General features: G+C 39.3%; 1 pseudogene; it reads right to left on the reverse strand.

The window, feature by feature from the left end:
• Positions 1-4,797: 4,797 nt before the first annotated feature.
• LOC147501771 (small nucleolar RNA R71) lies at positions 4,798-4,891 on the reverse strand (annotated as a pseudogene).
• Positions 4,892-13,437: the final 8,546 nt, after the last annotated feature.

A 13,437-nucleotide genomic window follows, 5' to 3' on the forward strand; every position in this document is an offset into this window, starting at 1 on the left:
CTGAAGATTTGAAATTGTACGGTCTCAAGTCTCATGATCTGTCATACATTGATGCAACAACTTTCTTCCGGTGGCTATAATGATCGGTGTTGCCAAAACATGTGAGATATGCCATCATTAGGTTGTGTTTCTTCTTCGCCTCTCTTTGTGCCAAAGTGGTGGATGTGTCTAAGTTGCAGGAAATCCAAGACAATTTGGCGGTTACATTGTGTTTGCTGGAAATGTACTTTCCACCATCATTTTTTGACATTATGGTGCATCTCACAATTCATCTTGTACATGAGGTCGAGCTTTGTGGTCCATTATTCTTCCGGTGGATGTATCCATTTGAGAGGCAAGTACAAGCTAATTTCTTATATTTTTCAATAATTCAACAAAGCTTCCCCTTTTTCTCTAACTCTTATATATATTAAATTTTAGATTCATGAAGATATTGAAGGGATACGTTCGAAATCGAAATCAAAATCGTCCAGAAGGATGCATTGCAAAAAATTATCTTGTTGAGGAAGCAGTAGAGTTTCTTACTGAGTACTTATCAGGTTTGCAAACCGTGGGAGTTCCTTTAGGAAGAAACATGGATACCAACAACAAAGAAAAAAAATACAATATCCAACGGGAAGCCTCTTGGTGGTAATGGGTTGTTGAGTGGAACAATACTCTTGGGAGCAAAGCGATCGCGATTGTGTTTTGCAAAACACGGATGACGATACAACTTTATATTGAGTAAGTCGGCATTAATTATACCTAACAATATCTACAAGAAACTATGAAAGTTTCTTGCTTAATTTGGACAAGTTTGATGGTTCTTGTATTTTCCTAATTATGTCTTTGTAGGAAGCATATGGAGCACCTAAGGCGTAGTAATCCCCTTAGGTCAAATGAAATGGCTACAAGATGAGCACCACCGCACCTTTTATTTACTAGCTTCAGAAAACGGTATACTAATTGAACTTGCATCACATTTAATACCATATTATAAATGTGACTAACAAGTTCCCCCAAAACCTGCATAAGCAGGTTGAGGAAGAGGAAATGATTCCCGGAACGATCTCTCGGACATCTTGAAAGTTGTAGCTCAAGGACCTCGCCGAGACGTTATAAAATGCTCCGGCTATGTTATTGGCAGGTTTAAACTTTCATACAAAGGCTCATGAAGCATCACTAGTAAACCGTAATAGTGGTGTAAGCTTTCTGGCTTCTTCAAAAGGTAAATTGCTAGTGCCAAGGATAAAACCCAGTCATTTCGAGATGTGTTATTACGGTGTTATTCAAGAAATATGGTTGCTTGACTATATGACGCTTTAAGGTCCCAGTATTCAAGTGTGATTAGGTTGACAATAGAAATGGCGTCAAAGTGGATGAATTGGGTTTCACATCTGTTGATCTTGGTAGAAAAGGCCATAAATCAGACTCTTTTGTTATGGCCTCCTAAGCCAAGCAAGTATTTTATGTACCCGACCAGCTCGACCCAAGATGGTCAATAACATTGAGGGCTCCTGAAAGAGACTACCATGAGGAGGAGAATGAGGATGAGATCAACGTTGGTTGCTCTATTGACCATACAAACAGTAAAAGTTTGCCAGAAGTTGACTCTTTGGGTTTTTATGCTCGTGCAAATTGTGAGGGGATATGGGTCGATTCGACCTAAAACATATTTTCTTTCCTTCCAAAGGAGTTGGTTTATCTTGTACTAGACATTTTTGTCATTTTAGTTTATCATTAAGAAAAGTTTGTTTCGTTAATTTTTTTTCTCAATAAAATTTATTTGGGTTTATTTTGATTTGTTATCTTCTGCTTAAGTAAAATTGTGTAATCATTTTAGAAGTTATAGTTGTTATCTTATTTGGCTTCATGTGCTTTTATTCATGTCTACACTCTACAGGAATTTAACATGGATCCAGAAGAAAACTTCAATCCTAACACGGAAGTTAGACGAGACTCTTTGACTCAAACATGGATCCGTAAGAAAACTTCAATTCTAACACGGAAGTTGACGAGACTCCCGACTCAAACATGGAAGAAAATGTGACACAATGTACTGGAGAGAAAAGGAAAGGTAGAGGAGCAGTTGTATGCTCACGTCTTACAAAGATGAAAGAGAATGAACGTGTGGATGTTGTATTCAATCAAAATGGTCAACGTATTGGTGAAGGTGGGAAAGATTTGGCTAGCTACTCAGGTTTGCTGGCTGCTTCTCGAGTTTCCATTGCTGATAAGAGCCCAAAACTGTAGTTTTAACCCTGTAACAGTCATACTTTTAGACCAATTATGTGAGTAATAATTAAGAGTTAACACCGACATTCGTGTTTTATGCATTTCAGGCTTCAAAGTCCATTATGTGCAGAAATGTGCCACTTTAGCGAGATAAAGAAGCAAAGGTCGGTTGCTAAGGAGTTATGTAATTAAAGGCCAAGATTGAAGAAGACAAAGCCTTTCTAAAGCCGGTCGAAAGCTGAAAAGTCGACGCGGCGTAAAAGCTTGACACAAAGTCGCTAGAACTTCCGGGCGCCGTATCTTTGGACTCAGACCTCGGAATTGGGCCTACCTTATGTCAAAATGACCGGCTCGGAAATAGATTTCCAATGGTCTAAGCCTTGACCCAATCAGAGGAGCAGAAGTGGACGAAAAGTCTGTTGAAGTCAACTGTAGCTGAAGAGGCCTTTTTGGACTGAAAGAATTGGGTTTTGGGCCTGATTCTCTGGCCCAAAACATGGCTCCCAGCCCATGCACGATTTTTGGATCTGAATGTATAAAAACCAAAGCTTCACTCTTGGGTAAATGTAGATAGTTAGGTTAGAAAATAAAGGTAGCTTAGAATAGAAAGTAACCATTATAATAGCTTCTAGATCTAGATTTAATTGTTTTTAATTAAGTTTAGTTTCAAATCCAATTCTTGTTTTAGATTAAACACTTAAATCATTGATCTTCATTGATTAGATAAATAAATTAGTAGATTCTTATTCAATTCGTTTTCCTGTCATTACATTTATAGATCTAGTTTAAATTCTTGTTGATATCATGTCTTAATTATTAATTAGATTTTAATTATTGTTTAAATTAGATTAGTAAATTTCAATTCTTTATAGTATGTTTAGTTTTAATTTAATCGGAAATGATTAAGCGTAATGATTCTCGGCTAAACCCATTAGAGGGGGTTGGTAGCCTTGATGAAAGCTTGATTTGTGTTAGCGTAGAATAGTCGTAATTTCTATTCCACTCTAGAAACGATTAGTTCTCCATGAGAATGGGTTTAATCGTTCACATGCTAGTTATGAATTGGTAGAAATGCCATGTATAATTAGGGATTAGGAAGAACCAATTGTTACAAGTAGCGATTCAATTCGATTCTGACGATTATCTGGTTAGCAAGTTAAGTTGAGTTAAGGTGGAATCAATTCCCCCCCTAATTCCTTATCATAGAATCGACGTAGTATTCCCATAGTTGTTTAAATAGTCGACTAGTTGCATCTTGTGGGTAGTTGCATCGTAGTCTAGTTGCCACTTCGTAAATCTCTCATTAGACTTTAGAGTTAAGAATACTTATACGTAGAGAACACAGCATGCAGAAAGACTAGGAGTGGAACGAATCATTCTACTCCACTAGCTATATCTCATAGGATTGAGAGTAGAAACTTTGATAAATATAGACACATAAATAGTTTTAGTTTACTTACGTTTTGAGTTCATCGTTCATTTCGTAGGTAAACTATTCAATTTTATCGTTTATCAAATGGCGCCGCTGCCATCTTAGTTTCACTTTCGCATTGTTTTCGTAGTGTAAGTACTTTTCTTAAAGTCTCATTTCACCCACCCACCTTTGTTTGATTCATAATGTGATTGTCCGTTTCAGCATTGAAAACTTCCGAAAAAAAAATTTGCACGCGGTCGCGACTTCAGCGCCAAGTGGGAGCGCGCCTCAAGTTATCGAAGTTTCCGCGACCCGCCAAAAAAGATCAGAACAATCGAAATAACCATAAAAACACTGTAATTTCATGATTACACGGAGCGACATCGCGCCTAAGCGAGCGACCTGGCCGCTCTAAGCTAGATTTTTCCGGATTTCTACGGTTTGATTCGAACTTTGATTTTTCAAGTTTTTGGTGTTCTAACTTGTTATATATTAATCGAACACGCGTAAACAAGGCGCTATTCATAAAGCGAAGCAAGGACTTGTCGATATTCCTTTCTTCCACACCTCGCATCTCCTCGTTAGAGGTTTATACTAGTATATCGTAATTGTTTGGAGTGTTGATGTGTTTAGCTAAATTTGGTCTTAGCCTTGTATGAGATTAAAGGTCAGGTCGAACAAAACACCAAACGTAATCACACAACAACGCGTCAACAAACAATTCTATCTAGTATACCACCCACTCCACCTCTAGCTACTATTTCACACACACCAACCTAACACAATGCCCGACGAAGGAGTGACTCCTCTCTCGACTTTTATAAAGCCTTGGCGATAGCCCCAAATCTTGTATCGTTCTAGCGGACCACGTGGGGGGATTTCCGAATCCCCCAAATATTTTAATTTGTTACCTGTTTTCATGGATTAGACCATGAAAAACCTTATCAACACATCGCGTAGGATTGAACAAGTCCTAACAACATTCCACCATCCTACGGTTGGTGCGAACAAATTAAACTAAGGGTATTTCCTTTTCACCTTAGCCGATAAAGGCGCGGCGTCTTGGTTAAGCGCCCAAAGCCCTTAATTACGTGGACTCGTGGGCTAAACTTGTTCAGTTGTTTATGGAACATTTTTTACCACCCTAAAGACGGATGAGATGCTTTCCAAGATTCATTTCTTTTGACAAAATCCTCATGAATTATTTTCAGAGGCTTGGAATCGTTTCACCGATCTCCTTATAGAGTGTCCACATCATAACTTAGCGGAAGACACGTTAGTTCGTGCCTTTTTCAAAGGACTTCTACACCACCATAAAGAAGTCCTAGACATAATGAATGGGGGTAGTTTCTTAAGCAAAGGAGCCTCGGAGGCTTATAAATTTTTAGAGGATCAAACGGGCGAAATAACAATCTGGGGTAGTGATGACATCCACCGCTCCGATAGTTCTTCTAATACAGTTAAGGCCGCCGGTATGTTTGAAATTAAACCACGATCCCGAGCTGAAAACTCTAATCGAATCACTCACTAAAAGGTAGAGGCCATTTACGTTCAACAAAAGCCTATCCCGTCATGAATGTAAATTCAAATCCATATAGTTTACGGTGGAGCCACGAGCATCCCGACTTCCATCGTCCTATAGCCTATGAAACAGGGCTTGTTCCATTAATAGTGAACCTAAGCCCGCGGGGACAAAATCCCAACTTCGGTTGGAGAAATAACCAACACGTCACACCTCGAGGTACAATAATCAATATGTTAGGCCAACGCCACGGTTTTAACCAAGCTCCACCATGACAAGGGCGATGTGGTCGGGGTAATTTTAATAATTATAACAACCAAATGCGTGCAACCTCGACAAGGTCAAGCACAAGGTCAAGGTAGTTATAATAATTATAATGCTAATAGAGGTATCGTTCGGTAAATAATAATTATCAAAATCTACCCATAAATAATTCCGTGAAATAGTTCGATCCACACCACCCATGACTACTACACCCACACAACCCGGATCGTCTTGACACCTTCATACAAGTGAGCCAAAACTTTTCCAAACCATGGCTCAATCTAACCAACGGCTTCTACAATCCGTTAATAATTTAACCCAACAAATGGCTCAAGATAAAGCCCAACCCAAAGGTGTGTTTCCAGATCACGAAATACCTAATCCTAAAACAACAAACACACCTTTGAGGTAACCCGATAATACTAGTAATGAATATGAAAATGTAGGTGAGCTAAAGGCCATCACCACTCTCTCGGATTCGGCGAGTGGTTGATAACAAAGTAACTATGCCTATAGTTACCCACCCAATAGCCCCCTACACTGCTATTTTACTAGATACGAATTAGCAACTGAAGAGCCTACCACCGTAGAGGTACCGGTTACAACATAACCTAAGAAACAAAAAGCCGCGGTTAAACATCCGGTGATACCATTGCTAAATATAGACAGAAACCACCATTTCCACAAAATTAGCCATGTTAACTAGGGATACTAATTATGAGGAGATTAGGGGCGTTTTCAAGAATCTAACTATAAATCTTCCTTCCTCGAAGCTATTAAAAGCTACCACACCATGCTAAGTTTCTTAAGGAGTTGTGTACTACTAGGCGTAGGACCAATATACCAAAAGACGCCTTTTTAATGAACAATTCCCAACTCTATCGAACATAATGGAATTGTTAAGTACAAGGACCCTAGTCGTCCCTCTTGTATAATGCACCTTAGGATATTCTTATCTGACGACGTTATTATTAGACACAGGGGCTAGTGTTAACTTACTCCGTTTTATTTGTATAGACAAATAGGTCTAGAGCGAGATGCAACCCACTAAAATGATGTTGCAATTAGCTGATCGGTCTATTAAGTATCCTAAGGGTGTCGTCTAAAATGTTACGTAAAAGTTCAGGATTTTTACTATCCGGCTGATTTTGTCATCCTCGATACGAGAAGTGGATTAACGACTCTGTCGATCATCTTAGAGGCGTCCTTTCACGGCAACTGCCAATGCGGCTCATTAATTGCAGCGATGGTTCAATGTCCATGTCTTTTGGCCATCTTGCTTTGTTGAAGTCAATGTTTTTAAAACAAAGACATAGTTACCCGATTAGATCTATGGATGGAGAGGTTAGCATGATCGAGAGCTTTGCTTTCGAGATTATTTCAACAACACGTTCCCTGATAATCATATGCCCAAATTTCTTTCCTTTGGAAGTTCAGACTCCAACATTTCCATCCCTACACTAGTAGATACACATATTACGGATGAGGATGAGATAGATGACTTTCTCAAAGATGTAGAGGACTATCATAGTAACGAGGATATGACCAATCTAGATGAGCAATTCGATGAGTTTCTTAGAGCAGGTGATGATTCACCCTATCAAGAACTACTTTCCACAACATCCACCTCGACTTCCGTCCTTCCACCCTTTTAAAGGAATCTCGAGTTTGCACTCGATCCTTTTGTTTCTTCTATGCTTCATAATTTTTTAAATCCACTTATTAAACAAATACTTCAGAAGACAAAAGCATTTGACACCTTCATTTTCAGACTTGAAACAGTCCCTACACACACCATGAATGAGTTTTGTGCTAAACCCACATCCTCATTGTTTACATGCTGTCCTTCTACAACTTATCCATATCCACCATATTCTCCATAACCATTCACTTTTCCACACTTATTCACTAGAACACCCTCTCGTTCAAAAATGAAAAAGAAGGTGCATGCTAGGTTCACGATATAGGGTTATCCGACTTAAACTTTCATTTCACTAGGTTGCGTCATAGGAAATCTTGGTGCTTGATTGTGTTTGGATATGTTTTCTATGATATTTATTTATGGAATGATCCACAACTATTTAGGTTGTTGATATATGATAAACTGCATGTTCATACATATGTCTAGATAAAGTCTCGAGTATCGGCGATAAACCGACTCAACTTTTGTGTTTGGTGCATTTTCTTTCATTTCCATATATTGGTGAGTGCACCATTAAGGTAACCGGCCCTCCCTACGGTGTGTGTGGCTGTAAGTAATCCTAAGTCCACGCGTTTAACATAATTCCGTTTTCCACTCTTTGCATGTTTTCTCGATTTTTTAGTCATGTTTCTCTATGGGGTGAATTATGTCTTTTTTTTTTATTGTTTTTCATTATAAAAGTAAAAAAAAAAAAATATATATATATATATATATATATATATATATATATATATATATATATATATATATATATATATATATATGAATAAACATAGTAATCTAGGAAGTCTCGGGAATCGACTTTAAAAAGACCATTGCTAAAACAAATTTTCTAAGCTTCGTTGTAAAAAAATTTTTGTTTGGGGGTGAGGTGTTAAATGTTTCCGATCCTAGAATGTTTATGTCCCATTACAGTTGCTTAGGCCGTTTAATTGTATTTCGAACCGGGTTGACATAATCATGAATTTAGAGTTCAGTCCTTCGCATAACGTACGTCATTCACGCACTTCGAGGCATTTTCCACTATCTTATATGCCATCCACGGTCGGAATAGAGTGTTTTATGGATCATTGGATTGGAAATTCTCTCCTGATCATTTCCATATCTCATTCGCAAAAATCGGACCGGTAACGAAGCGGCAATTGTGATTTGAAGTTTCGCGAAAAAATAGAAAAATTCAAAATTTCGAATTGGGCTTGGGCCCAACCCGCGCCCACCGACAGCGCACCCGCGCCCTTACCTTTGCCTAACAGTCATGTTCATCTTCTCAAAACCGCTATTAATGCCCACCAAAGCTCCAAAAACCTAAAAAAATAAAAAATAAAAAATAAAATAAAACCAAATTAACCCACGCCCACAGTTCAAATCTACTTCCAATCTAATCTAAAAGCTTTCCACCACCGGCCACCTCCACCAAATTAAATAACCAAAAACCACCAAAAATTTCAAATTTTGAACTGCCGCCACCACCGCCGCCACCACCACCACAAAGTTGATCCGTCGATTCAAATTCCAACACCACATCCCATTTAAACCCCACTACATTCCAAACACTAAAATGGCTCAACAACGCCGAATTTTGCGAGCAAGCATTTATCTTGGCGACCACTTCGCTACCGCTTTCACGGTGACGAAAAATGATCGATAGAGATGGAATAGCTTGTGGTACTCGAAAGCCTTTTACCACGAAGACTTAGTCCGACGGTTTTACAACCACGAAGGAGGTGGAGGGGACTAGAATTTTGTTATGGTGGCGAAGAGGAGGAAGGAAGTAACTTCTGGGTTGTTGGCGAGATTCTAGGCATTCCGCCTAGAATCCATCTGAATGTCATGTTACAGAGTCAATATAATGGGGTAGAGCCGTTGATGCACGTGGACGATTCATACCGAAGGAACTATAATCGCGAGATCGCATTGTGTTCGCCAGCATCCCTCGAAACCAACCAGGTTGGCTGCGGCTCGATGGATTGGTCCGACGATCTGGCAAGGAGAAGGTTAAGCGACATCGGCTGAACTGCCTCCACATTTTATGGATACTCCGGGAGCGGAAGTCACGAAGTTACGTATCTTGGAGTTTTGCTTAGCATGATTAGGGGAGTAGGGAAGGCTGTTACACCTCTCCCTGTGTTGATAACCAAGATCATCTTGAAGTTGAGAGCGACTCCGTCGTCGATAGGTCTTACATCACCCTATCGCGAAATCCTCCGGATCTATAAGGATTGTGTCCAACGAGTTTGGAGGTTGCCCGAGGATAGAGAGGGGCGAGGAGGATGGTGGAAATGAGAATGCCGAGGAGGATGGGGGAAATGAGAATGCCTCGGAGGATGAGGAGGACTTGACTTGTTTTGATCGCGGATGCCCTACAGAGGTGTTGGTCGGATCACGAACGCGTGGCCGTAATTCATCGTGGCATCGTTCACTCAACACTATCTGCGAGACCTCCGGGACTCGGCGGGCTACTATCCATCATAACCGAGATCCGTTACCAAAGAGAGGGCGGCGGGAACGGATGAGGGCCAGGCGCTAGAAGCTCGAAGCGCCCGGTTCAGACCGAACATGCTTGCGATTCCCACCTCATGGGGATTCTCCTTCGAGGACACACCATCGAGGCACGAGGCGTCGTCGCCCGAAAGGCGAATGGTGCTGGCCCATCGGGGAGCTCGGGGAGCCATCTCCGGACCGTGTGCCCTCCGCTTTACCCGATGCGGAGTGGTTAGGGATAGTATCGTTTGATGTTTCTATTTTTATTTGTAGTTTCATTATTGCAATTTATTTTAATATAAGTTTTATTTCCGTAATTTGAATTTTGTAGTGAAATGTACTTGAATGAATTTTTTATAAAATGAGGTTATTTTCATTATTAAAGTGGTTGTTTAATATTGATCCCACCTTCCCAAATTGTTTGGGGGTGGTGTTATCTATTCGGCATGATTTTTATATGACCCTCGTCTTAGAATTTATTCTTGAGAGTCAAGGTGAAAATATGGCCGTTTAGGCATATCTATGAATAAGTATCATGGTAGGATGAAATATCGATTAAATAGGTAGATTCTATCATAAATTCAACCTAAAAGATACTAGGTTTGTTTTAGAATCAAGAAAATGAGTTGTTTCCGTTTTGGGTTTGGAAATCTTGGTATTTCCTGAACCTGCGTAAAACCTTTTGGCAACTTCCTTCGATCCATTTTAGCAACTTAAAACCTATATAAACTTCATACATTCTACACTCACAACTCACACTACACCTAACCTCTATCACTCACCTTTCCTCCCCACGATTCCACGTTTAAATCTCAATTTTCGAGTTTCAAAGCACCTCCGAAGCGCTTGCGCTTGAGAGGGCGCTTTTCGGCCTTCTGCAATTTTTCAGATTTTTTGTCGAGCACACTTTCGCGCCCAGGTGGCGCGCGACCAGCCAAACACTGGAATTCCAAAATCTTGAGGCCCAGCGGCCAAGCAGAAAGCGCACATACGACTTCCGTGGACCGGAAAAATTCCAATTTTTCTGCGGGGGTGTTCGGATCATTCGCGGCTATTTGAGCATAATTTTGAGATGACATCTCCTACATTGATACGGAACAGTCTTTTCGAAGATTTGTTCCAAAGCACTACTTACGGTGCTTGGTTTTGTGGCGATCACATATATAAGGCTGGGAACGCTTATGGTAAGACTGATGCACTTTATTCTCCAACACTAGCATCTTATTTTTACGATAACTGCATTTTCTTTGAAAGACCAGATGGAGAACAAGTGTTCTCCATCAACATTGATAATGAACCAATGGAAATTACCAGGTTCTTGCTAGCATTTGTTCTTGGACTTGCTTTGCCCGCTGAAATACAAGACCCATGGTGCTATTGGGTAGATAATATGTATGTCTACACTTATGAGTTTTTGCATGAGTCCTATGGGGCAGGCATTTTCCGTTTCGAGGACCAAGGGGACTATAACGTCGCCTTTGGTAGCCTGTCCATGAACATAGGAACTGTTATGTTTTGGATCATGCTAAACATTTTAGGGGAATGGCGTTTTTCTTCTGTTAATGATGCCACTTGCAGCGTTTTCCTTGCTTTAGCCACGGGACGTATGTGTCATGACCTTCCCGAACCTTGATGTCTAGTTTAGCTCGATCCCATAGCATGAGGCATAAGTACCTTCTTATGCACATTTCTAATTCCCGTATTATGCTATGTTTCTTTCCTGTTTTTGTACACGTTTCCGCGGATTGGATTCACGATTCGACAACATGCGACCCACCAATAGTATTATTTGATCTTTCCGTGCAATGACTTGGCAAGGGTGGAGGATACAACCTCATCGAGGTTGCACCCTACACCCGCCGGACCAAGTGGCTCTTAATAGGTTAGCAATAATAGATGATAAATGGCGGAAGCCCGGCAAATTATCATGGCATGGCGGGGCGCGAAAGGAACCTCACTTCTTTATAGAAGAAGAGGATGAGGAAAATGATGAGTAATCGCGGGGAGATAAGGTAAGTTTTCATTCTAGTTAGTGTGCGCTTATGTCCCAAGCAATTTCATTCTTGTTAACCCCATAATGGGTAGAACTTCATTATAGAGTTCGTCGAGTTTTATTTCCTATATTAGCACGTTCTAACTTTGTTTTGCGGATGTTCTGAATTTCACACGCGTTTCAATGGTATTTTTCCTACCCTCTTTATTTACAATACTTTAAGGACAAAGCATGCTTCTTGTTTGGGGGCATAGAAACACGTGTAATTAAAGGCATCTGATAGGATATAGATATGTATAATATGCATTTGTTTTCTAGTTAAAATTTCAAAATTTCAAAAATATAAATAAATAAGTTCATGCTATACACTTAGGAATAGTGGTATTGTTTTCCTTCTCTATGCTCTTAATAATCTAGAAGTCTCAATGTAGCTTTTGCATTAGAATAATTTTTAGAAACTTAGGTTAATATGTAGGTAATAATCTTTGCATCTATCTATAAATATATTACATGAGTATCTATGATTGTTAGCGATAAGTTTTGAACTCTAGGCTAGAGTACTTATTCTACAAATCCTGTGAGAATATAGCCTAAAGCCTTATATGAGCCAAACATTTGAGAAATGACACAAGGGAGAAGTAAAATCGGATAGAGAAATCACACGTCCACTTGCTTGATCACTATGCCATATCCTAAAAGCGAGAATTTAGGCCTCTTTGGATCGATATAGCGAGAATTCAAACCTATGAATTATTTTCCGCTAATTAAGCCCCTCGAGCCTTTCTTTAGCCTTTCATAAACCACAAATCCTTTACCCCTGTTACAAAAACAAAACAAAATAAAAAATTCAACCTACCCAATTTAGATAAGTCTGAAAATAGAATGAGGAAGAAAGAAGAAGAGAAAAACTTGTGTAAACAAAGTTAGTTAATGGCTTCAGAAAATAAAGAAAAGAAGTTTCCATCCAAAGAAAAGAAAAATATAAATATAAATAAAATAAAAACTCCAAAAATAGAATAAAAGAGAGTCAAAAGCCAAAGAAAAGAAAAAATATATATATATATATATATGGCTAAGGATGGAAACAAAGTGTAGAAGCAAAAGTAAATAACAAGGTTTTCTCTAGTTACATAATCTGAAGACTCTATTATCTCAGACTTGTCCTTTTTGAATATCCATTTCCTTCCTTTTTAAACCATCTCCTAATCCTTGCAACACCTAATAAAGACCTCTAGCTTAATTAGGAATAGGTTAGTGTGATAGTAAGTGGCAGATGTGTTTGATCGACTCCGGCTTCCTTGTTGTCATTGAATTGTAAGGTAAAGTGTGCCCAATCGCATTGTCGAGTAGCGAAACTTGAGTGGAAAAATCGAGTGTTGTATCTTGACTATTATTGTGAGAACCCTACTTAAGGGCTTATCCCGAAGTTTTCAGAAAACTTAACCTGCTAGGCATTTCATAGTATTACTCATTGATATATGTTTATTCTAGATGATTGATTATTATGCATATATTAGCTTAGGTTTCGACTTGATTACTCTATATGCATTGCTAGTGAGAGGAATAGTTAATTTAGAGCATGGATAAGGAAACAATAGTTTTATTTCTTAGTCATTGTAGTATAGATGAAGTTTGTGAGTACCTTCACGGAAAACTCTCCGAAGGCTATAACTTCGTCCACTAGGGAATTCCTAGTGGTTTAAGGCCTTGTTGCGTATGGTCAATGCAATCGCTTTTCAGTGAAACGAGTAGTTAGAACTCCATTTTGGTCACTTATTCTAATTTCTCATCTTTGCTTGAGGACAAACAAAATGCTGTTTGGGGTGGTTTGATAAGAGCCTAAAACT

This window comes from Coptis chinensis, chromosome 4 (assembly GCF_015680905.1).
Source record: "Coptis chinensis isolate HL-2020 chromosome 4, ASM1568090v1, whole genome shotgun sequence".
Taxonomy (NCBI): Eukaryota; Viridiplantae; Streptophyta; class Magnoliopsida; order Ranunculales; family Ranunculaceae; genus Coptis; species Coptis chinensis.